This window comes from Nicotiana tomentosiformis, chromosome 1 (genome assembly GCF_000390325.3).
Source record: "Nicotiana tomentosiformis chromosome 1, ASM39032v3, whole genome shotgun sequence".
In the NCBI taxonomy this organism is placed as follows: Eukaryota; Viridiplantae; Streptophyta; class Magnoliopsida; order Solanales; family Solanaceae; genus Nicotiana; species Nicotiana tomentosiformis.
In genome coordinates this window covers 110,454,653-110,465,489 of record NC_090812.1, presented here as the reverse complement: position 1 = coordinate 110,465,489, position 10,837 = coordinate 110,454,653, and positions in this window count along the sequence as shown.

Here is a 10,837-nt window from a genome sequence, read left to right as displayed (position 1 = left end):
GTACCACCAGCATTGAATCCAACGCGAGAGCCTCTGTAGTAATATACCGAACAAAGGCCAAATAGGCCAAACAACCCTTCTCGACCATATGTCGAGCCTTCAACAAAAAAATAACTCGGTTGGAAGTACCGACAAACGAACTCCTCCACTCTAATCTACGTAGCTAAGACATCATCAAGGTATTAGTCATAGCATAGAAATCAAGAATGGCATGGTATGGTGACAATCGGTCCATGCCCAGGAAAACCTCAAAATCAACCATATATATATCTTGCAATAAAAGATCCGCTTTGGTCTCATAACCACATAGAAAGTCACCATACAAGACCGGTAGACCCGATCCAGAACACATGAATTACCCACTAGCGTGGACACATATACATGAATGCCCTAGGACTCGCGAGATACATTCAGATAAGGATCAAATAGAGAGGAAATGTAGGAATAAGTAGACCCTGGATTAAATAATACCGAGGAATCCCTATGCTAGACAGAACTAGTACCTGTGATCACTTCATCGGAGGCGACTGCCTCTGGCCTGGAGGGGAAAGCATAGAATCTAACCGGAGCACCACTTGACTGGCCTCCACCTCTAGGGCGGCCCCTACCCACCTTCTCTCCATCTCTGGCTGGGAGGGCTGGCAGCGTGGTAGCTGGTGCGGTAATCATAGGCCGATGGTCCTGCTGCTCGGCCTTGCCCCGAAGTCTAGGACAAAACCTCTTCATATGGACAAACTCCCCGCACTCAAAACAACCCCTCGGAGCTTTGGACTACTGACCTGAAGTCTGACCCTGATGGCCTGAATACCCACAAGAGGAACCCTGAATAGCTGACGACGGGTACGTACTCTTTAGAATGGCACTGAAGTAGGGTCGTGCTGGAGCACTTCGAGCAGGCGGTGGTGCTGATTGCATTGGCCTGCTAGACTGACCCCTCGGCGCATACTCTCTATTGCGGTTGCGAAATACGCTCGATCCTCCGAGCTATATCCACAACTTGATAAAAGGGAGTCCCTATCTCCGCCTCACGGGTCATAGAAACCTGAATCTCATGGTGCAGACATGCAATGAACCTCCACGCCCTATCTGAATCTGTGGGGAGTATAATAGCTACATGGCAAAACAAGTCAGTGAATCTCGCCTCATAGTCGATCACAGACATATGACCCTAACAGAGTCGCTCAAACTGACCCCGAAGCTCTTACTCTCTCTCTGAAGGTGGTATGTACTCCTCCAAGAACAGATGTGTAAACTTATCCCAAGTCTAGGGAGGTGAACCTGTCGGCCTGCTTAGGAGGTAAGCCTGCCACCATCTGCGAGCCTTGCCCTCAAGCTGAAAGGTGGTGAAGTCCATCTCGTTCATGTTCCGTATCCTATCCTTGCACCGGTAAATGAAATCCTGGGGGTCTTCTGAACACTCACCCCCAAAGTTAGGGGGCGAAGTCTAGTCCATCTGTCCAGCCGCTTCTGCTGATCAACGGTCATGACTGGTAAAGACTCTGGCACAACTGATGTAACTGGCAGAGCTCCACCTTCAGGTAGTGCACTTGGGGTCTGATAAAAGGCAATGGCGTGCCCTAGAGCCTGAGCGGTAGGGGTCTATGCTCCACCTCCCGCCTGAGATGTGGATGGATCCGTTGTAAATAAACCATCTTACGTCATAAAGTCCATAAACCACAACATACAGATCCTAAATCTAAAACCGGTGCAGTCATGAAATCTGAAAGGGCTAGCTTAGATGCAGGCGCCTCATCCTGCTCCTCAATAACAGTATCCTCCACTAAATCCACTGGTGGTATAATGGGAGCAACTCTAGGATGCTCTCGTCCTTTGATAGGAGCTAGAGCCCTCCCCCGGCATTTGCCTCATCTCCTCTGTGAGAGATCTGTGAGAGATCAATATAAATATACATAGCATAATATCAACTGCACGATAGAAGATAAAGGAAGAGAGGTTTCCTAACACCCCATAGCCTCTCGAAGATAAGTACGGACGTCTCCGCACTGATCCGCAAGACTCTACCAGGCCTACTCATGACTCGTGAGACCTATGTGAACCTAAGGCTCTGATTCCAAACTGTCACAACCCAAAACCCATGATAGGTCGCGATGGCACATAACGCTGCCGTTAGGCAAACCCACTAGTGAACCTAAAATTTAATTACCCTTTTTACTTTTAAAACAAAAGTTTATTTTTAAAAGAACGAAATAAGTAAGATCTCATGAAACCGTGCATACTCTTTTCTCAATAAAATACCAGCGTGATAAATACATCAATTGCAGTGACAGTAACGATAAGTACAACAGTACATAAATGCTAAAAGCCCCCAAAACCTGGTGTCACAAGTGCATAAGCAATCTAGAGAATATACCAAACTAATACAACTAATGTCTCAAAGGTAATAGACATAAATGATAAAAAAGGGTAGAGGGAGACTCTGGTGCTGCAGATCATAGCAAGGCAAGAAACTCACCACTAAGTCTCCGTATAAGTGCGGCTATGCGCCCGTGTGACCACTGGTAGTACCTGTCTCAGTAACTGCACATTCAGTGTAGAAGTGTAGCGTGAGTATGGAAAATAACGCGTACTCAGTAAGTATCTACTCTAACCTTGAATAAGTAGTGATGAGGGTAGACTTGACACTTACTAGTGGTCAAACAGTAATAGAAATACATAAAGTAGACATAGTGAGTGTACAACAAGTAGCAATAAAGAAAATAAAAGTAATTACAGTAATTCCACACATGAGTCTATATCAAATCACTAAACATGTCATAACCGACCTTGAAGGCACTAACTCAACTGTTACCAAACCAAATCCAGTCTCAAATATTAAGCATGAAGCTGACGAGACGAACGGCCTGATCCCATAGGAATGGTGGTACTCAGTACTGCCGAGGCAAACAGCCCGATCCCATAAGAATGGTGTTACCATACTGCCGAGGCGAACGACTCGATCCTATAAGAGTAATTTATTTCACTGTCGAGGCGAATGACCTAATCCCATAAGAGTAGAGAAATTTACCTCGCTCACGGAAGCACATGCGAGTCGAGAAGACACGGATCCATAGTTTATCAAATATTTCCCAATTTTCTAAAGTAAGAGGCTAAGTCGATATCTTTATTCAAATCCCCAATCTCAGTCATAATCAAGAAAATTAATACACATGATATGTACAAATAGCACAATTAAAGGCATGCTATGAATCTAAGTCTATCCGGACATTACATGAATATTGCTAAGTACGGACTTTTGTCACGTCGTGCGTGCGTAGCTCCCCAAAACAAGTAGCACACAATAATTAATACGCCTAAGGGGATCATAAGTTCCCTCTTAGGCAAGAGACTTACCTCGCCTTCATGTCCATTAACCGGCTCTTTAACCTCACTAGAAATTCCAAAACGAAGTCGAGCAATCTGAAGCTAATCAATAAGTGCTCAAAAGTTCCAAATTTAGCTATTAAACTAATTTCCCAACCAAACCGGGAAGTCCATAAAAGCCACCTCGGGCCCACATGCCCGGATTCCGAAAATTTCCAAAGATAAATGTTATTCATGACTTTACGAACTCAAATATATAATTTATTCCCAATTCTATAATCAATATCGTGGTCAAATCTCATTGTTATCAAAACCTAGATTTTTCAACAAACTCCTAAAATTCCCACATTTTACCCGTTAAAATCTATCCATAATCTATGTATTTAACTTACATTAGGTAGAAATTACTCACCTCACTATCTTGATGAAAACCCCTCTCCAAGAAGCTCCAAATTCGGACCACACAAATGAGAAACGGGAAAATAAGCCTAAGTCCCGTCATTAAATCAAAACACTGCCCAGTTGACCCTTTTTCACGATCACAGAAGAAGCCTCACGATCGCGAAGGCATAGCTGGACCAGGCCCTGAAGACCCTCTTCATGAACGCGAAGGCAGTCTCGCGATCGCGGAGGCTTACCCAGGTAGGTGACCCACCCCAGACCATTAATTCTACGTGAACGCGGGCCTGTATACGCTAATGGTCCCAGACCTTCGCGAACACGACCTCTTGAACGCGTACGCGAAGGGCAAGATGCCCAGTTTCCCAATTCCTTCTCCGCGAACGTGACTCCATCTCTGCGTTCACAAAGAAGAAAACCAGAACTGGCAACAACAGATTTTTAGACTTTAGCTCCGGGTGGTCCAAAATTCACCCGAGCTACCCGGGACCCCGGCCAATCGCACCAACAAGTCCATAAACATAATACAGAGCTAGAACCCTCGAAACACATAAAATAACACTGAAACCCAGAATTGCACCCCAAAATCTAATTGAATCAACTCATGAACTTCAAACCTTTCAATTAGCTCTGAACGCGTCAAATTATACTTAGAAACTCGGAATAACACCAAATTTTGCGTACAAGTCATAAATCACCATACAGATCTATTTCCAGGCTCGAAATCCCATACGGACCTCGATAGTACCAAAGTCTACTCCAAACTAAATTCAAAGAACTAGAAAACCTTCAATGAGTGCAACATTAAGCGTCGAAACATTTTCGGATCACCGAAAACCTGACCCGAACACACGCATAAGTCCAAAATCATCATACGAACCTATTGGAACCATCAAATCTAGGTTCCGAGGTCGTTTACTCAAAATATTGACCCAAGTCAAACTTAGCCATCATAGGCCATTATGAAGAAACAAAGTATTCCGATTTGAACCCGAACCCTTTCAAACCCGAGCCAATCATCCTTGCAAGTCATAAAATAGTAAAATCACATACGGGAGGTCTTAATTAGGGAAACGGGGATCTATAAAGCAAAACGACCGGTCGGATCGTCACACAACCCAAGGCCATCCTTCGTAATTGCGAGCAAGGCATCGCATTTGCGATACCTGAGCCCTCCCTACCTACTTTCGCAATTGCGATGCTGGTGCTCGCAATTGCAATAACTGTAGCACCAGCACACCAACAACCTAAAACAAGTTCAATCTGATCTGAAAGACCCCCGAAACTCACCCGAGCCCTCGGGGCTCTACACCAAATATCCACACAAGTTTAAAAAATATCATATGAACTCGCTTGTCTGATCAAAATGCCAAAATAATATCCGGATACACTGATCGGACATCAAAACACATGAAATTCAAAAGGAAACTCAAGAATCGCTAGAAACACAACCAAGCTCCTGATTCCTATCGAACTAACTTGGAATTACATCAAATTTTGCAGACAAGTTTCAAATGACAAAATGGACTTATTCCAAGTTCTGAAACTAAAATATGAACCTGATAGCCATAAAGTCAGCCTACAGTAAAACCTAAGAAATTTCTAAACCTTCAAATATCCAACTTTCGGCAAAATAAGTCAAATCAACTTAGGAACCTCCGAATTCACTTTCAGACATACACCTAAATAAAAAATTTCAATACAAACATATTGGAGCCATCAAAATACCATTTTGGGTTTTTTTTTCATAAAAGTCAACCTCAGTTAACATTTCTAACTTAAACTTGTAAACTAAGAACTAAGGGGTCATTTGGTACGCGGACTAAATTATCTCGGGATTATAATTCTTGAATTATAATTCCAGTACTAATTTATAGCATATGAGAGATGGGATAAAATAATCCCACATTTGATGGGATAAGGTGGGATATCCTGGATTAATTCTAGGATAAAATTTATACCTTGTTTGGTTGGCGGTATAAATTTATACCGCCAACCAAACAAGGTATAAATTTTATCCTCCATCTTATCCCACCTTATATCTCATACCAAACGACCCCTAAAGGATCCAAATTTTCACGCCCCGAAATTCCCTCATTCGGACCGTGATGTCACCTAACATTTCACTTGCTAGGCAAGCTAACGTTAGAACAATATTAACCAATTTTTAAATAATTTTTAAATTATTAATAATCAAGGAAACAAAAGCGGAAGTAAAGTTTAAAATATAGTGAAATAATCCATAAAAGCAACGCTGTCTAAATACCATCCCAGAATTGGTGTCACAAGTGCACGAGCTTCTAGAATAATATAAATAAAGGTCTGAATAAAATGAAGCTGTCTGGAAATAAACACAAAGCTAAAGTAAAATAGACGGGGACTTCAGAACTGCGGACGTCATGCAGTTATACCTCAAGTCTCCTCCGAGTTGCTGAAATCCGAGCAAGTCTATGGCACGCCGCTGGGACCAACTCTGATTCTGCACAAGAAGTGCAGAGTGTAGTATTAGTACAACCGACTCCATTTACTGGTAAGTGATGAGCCTAACCTCGACAAAGTAGTGACGAGGCTAAGGCGGTTCACTTACATTAACCTATACGCAATATTAGTAACAACAACAATAATAGAAATAAATCAGGTAATTCATTTATAATGATTTAAGCCAACTCAGCAGTCATAACTAATTATCATTTCCGTCAATTCTGTTGCAGCGTGCAACCCGCTCTCACAATATATACACATTCAATTCTGTTGCAGCGTGCAACCCGCTCTCATAATATATTCACATTCAGTTTTGTTACAGCGTGCAACCCGCTCTCACAATATATTCACATTCAGTTCGGTTGCAGCGTGCAACCCGCTCTCACAATATACTCATATTCAGTTCGGTTGCAGCGTGCAACCCGCTCTCACAATATACTCATATTCAGTTCGGTTGCAGCGTGCAACCCGCTCTCACAATATATTCATTTTAATCAAGTCTGTTGCGGCGTGCAACCCGATCCCCCAATATATATATATGTATGTCGACTTTTAAATAAGTCTATTGCGGCGTGCAATCCGATCCTCCAATATGGACTTTTAATAAGTCTGTTGCAGCGTGCAACCCAATCCTCCCAATATAGACTTTTAATAAGTCTGTTGCAGCGTGCAACTCGATCCTCCAATATGGACTTTTAATAAGGCTGTTGCGGCGTGCAACCCGATCCTCCAATATAGACTTTTAATAAGTTTGTTGCGGCGTGCAACCCGATCCTCCAATATGGACTTTTAATAAGTCTGTTGCGGCGTGCAACCCGATCCTCCAATATATTCATTATAATTAATTTTATTGTGGCGTGCAACCCGATCCTCCAATATATTCATTATAATCAATCCTGTTGCGGCGTGCAACCCGCTCCTCCAACATATTCATTTACCAATTCTTATAGAAGAATTTCCCCTATAAATATAATAATTAATATAAAATTATAAGACAACAAGCATACAATAATTATGATTTAATTACGAAACAAACAAAGGCAAATAGTAAATTATTATAGAAATCAAAGAGAAAATATGAAGTTTAATATTTAATATGCTAAATGTTAAATAACAATTAAGGCACATAATTCAAATAGCATGTAACAATTAATGCAGGAATTCAAGAATTAATATTTGACAAAGAATAGTAGAGAAACAATTATTATAACAATTAATTCATAATTTAAAATAATTTATGATTTTTCAAGTGAATATGCAAACAATTAATTTGATGACGTATAGACACTCGTCACCTCGCCCATACATCGTTCACATGCATTTCACATAACAAATAATTTAAGGGTTCTATTCCCTCAAGTCAAGGTTAACCACGACACTTACCTCGCTTTGTAATTTTCAATCAATTATTCAACCACAACTTTTCCTTTTAAATTTGTCTCTGAAAGCTTCAAATCTATTCAAAAATAATTCAATATACTCAATACGAATCATAGGAATTAATTCCATATGAATTTACAAATTTTTCGGATAAAAATCCGAAATTCATTAAAATATTCGGCAGTGGGACCCACATCTCAAATCTCGGAAAAACTTACGAAATCCGAACACCCATTCCGAGACGAGTCCAACCATACAGAAATTATCCAATTCCAATGTCAAATGAACCTTCAAATCTAAAAAATTTCGTTTTTGGAAAGTTTTACAAAAATTCCAATTTCTTCCATCTAAATCGGAAATAAATGATGAATATAGGCTTAGATTTATGAAATACAATCACTATATGATAAAGAACACTTACCCAGTTCGAAATCATGAAAAACTCCTTTGAAATCGCCCCTAAGCCGAGTTATAATTGAGGGTTTGTGAAAAATGGAAAAAAGCATGTTTTGGTTTTGTTTTAAGTCACAGGGGTCAGGCCTTCTTCGCGTTCGCGAAGGGCCTGTCGCGTTCAGAATGAGTAGCAGCCCATGGCTTTCGCATTTGCGAGTCCTCCTTCGCGTTCGCGAAGGCTTTTTTCCCCCCTGGCCTTCGCGTTCGCGTGCCAGTGCTTGCGTTCGCGTATAAGGACAACTGACTCCTCCCCCAGGCCACTAAAGTTTCGCGTTCGCGTTGAGCTGGTCGCGTTCACTAAGGGTAAAGTCCCCGTAGCTTCGCGTTCGCGAAGAAGGAAAATTTGGCCAGATCAGTTTGCTCTTCGCATTCGCAAGAGTACATTCACGAACGCGATGCAGGAAATACCAGAAGCCCAAAGTCTGCAAAACAACAGATTTCCTAAGTCTGAAATCATCCTGTAGCCTATCTGAAACTCACCCGAGCCTTCGGGGCTCCAAATCAAACATGCACACAAGTTCTAAAACATCATACGAACTTGCTCGCGCGATCAAATCGCCAAAATAACACCTAAAACTACGAATCAGACACCAAATCAAAGGAAGTTTTCAAGAAAACTTTAAAACTTATATTTTTACAACCGGACGTCCGAATCACGTCAAATCAACTCCGATTCTCACCAAATTCGGCAGACAAGTCATAAATATTATAGTGGACCTATATCGAGCTCCAAAACTAAAATACGGACCCGCTGTCAATAAATCCAACATCAGTAAATTCTTAAAAATCATTAAGCTTTCAAGCTTTTAATGTTTCATCAAGATTCTATATCTCGAGCTAGGGACCTCGGAATTTGATTCCGGGGATACGTCCGAGTCCCAAATCACGATGCGGACCTACCGGAATTGTAAAATACTAATTCGGGTCCGTTTGCTAAAAATGTTGACTAAAGTCAACTTAGTTGAGTTTTAAAGCTCTATTTCACATTTTAATCCATTTTTCACATGAAAACTTTCTGGAAAATTTTTGGAACTGCGCACGCAAGTCGAGAAATAAAAAATGGTACTTTCCCAAAACTTTTCCGAAACGAAATTAACCATCCCGAAACAAAATTAACCATCCCCGCAAGTTATAAAACCACAAATACACATACATAAAGCTTTAAAAGAGGAAATAGGACTCAAATATACAAAACAACTAGTTGGGTCGTTACATTAGTTCTCAACAAAGTCTTGCTTAGAAGGAGAATTCATTATCTCGATAATTTGTTTTTCTTTTTTATATTAGTAGATTGATATAAGCCAGTTGATCAAACCGCATTATACTATATTACGCCTCTTCTAGTATAATTATTTTTGCCGTTTTATTTATTCTCGTCAATATTTGCTTTGTTAGCTTCCGGATGAAATCTTATTTTTTTCGATCCCTACAGGAATTAAGAAGAGGAAGGGAAAAAAAAGGAGATCAAAGAGAACTAATAAGAACTTTGAAAAAGGTATAAATGAAAGAGCATAAATATTATACACATGGAAAAGAAATGTAGACATCTTAATGATCCATTTCCTTATATTTTCTTCTTTAAAATTTTATATTCCCTATTCTTGAGAAATTACTACCTTGGTGTAGACATTTTTCCCATTGCTTTATCAGGATCTCACGCTTAATGTTATAGTCTTTTGTTTTTGTTTCCAATTCTTCGCTTCTGTCTCAAGAGACATTCCATTTGTTTAGATTCAAAATAAGACTTTGCGATAACAACTGCTCGAAAAACTTTCGTAGTCCTGACACATTTTTCGAACTATTTTCCCTTAGGGAAAAAATTAAAGGAAAAGAAGAAGCAGTCAACTTATAGATGAAAGGAAATAAGTCGGTAGAAATTTATATGCACGGGAAGTTTACGCCAAGCTAAAGAATATGAGATAAATAATTTTGCATATACACTTTTTAATAATTCACCATGATTAAGTAATATGCATTTCCAACTTGATTTGTTGATTCTTAAAAGATAAATATTTATTGAAACACATTCTTATATTATCTGCCGCGTAATAGGTCGCTGTGTTGTTTTTAAGAAAAGGGAAAAATATTTTGCTTTATCTATCCAAAAATGAGCAAAGTATAAATCCCGATCATCATCTCTCTGTTTTAATAATCTTAACTTTTTTCCTATTGTGTGTCAATTTCTAATTTATTGCATTGTCTTTCTAATTTATTGCATGTTTACTTTAGATTTTTTAGTTGGGGACGTCGTCCAAGCTTTAGACCTGTTCTTCTTTCTGTATACAGATAGAACCGAGCTTTATGCTTGATCAAGGCATCTGGAAAAATAGGTCAAGGCTCGGCACCTACGTAAGAGATCAAAATTACAGTTGTAACTGAGCTCGATATCGAGGATCGAAGTTCGAACAAGACCATCATATTTGTCCTCGAGTCGCTTCTAACGACCTCGAAGAAAAGCTTTGCCAACTCACACGACAAGTATCCGTGATTCTCTCCATTGACCAATCATTATGGCGAAAATTACGGGATTAAATCAAAAAAGGGAGCCAACAGTCTACATAATTTTCTATAAAATAATGTCTTAAAGGTTTTATCTCTCTCTATATATAAAGGGAATGGAGTAATTCATTGGACACATTGTAACATACTTTAAAGAACAACATACTATTTTTCCTAGCTTTGTTCATATTATTCTGGCTTCAACAATATCACATATAAATTTGAAGGAAGTTAACCTTGTGAGACTTAAGTTGTTCAATCTGCATGGTTTGCATTTATATTTCTACTTATTCCATATTAAATC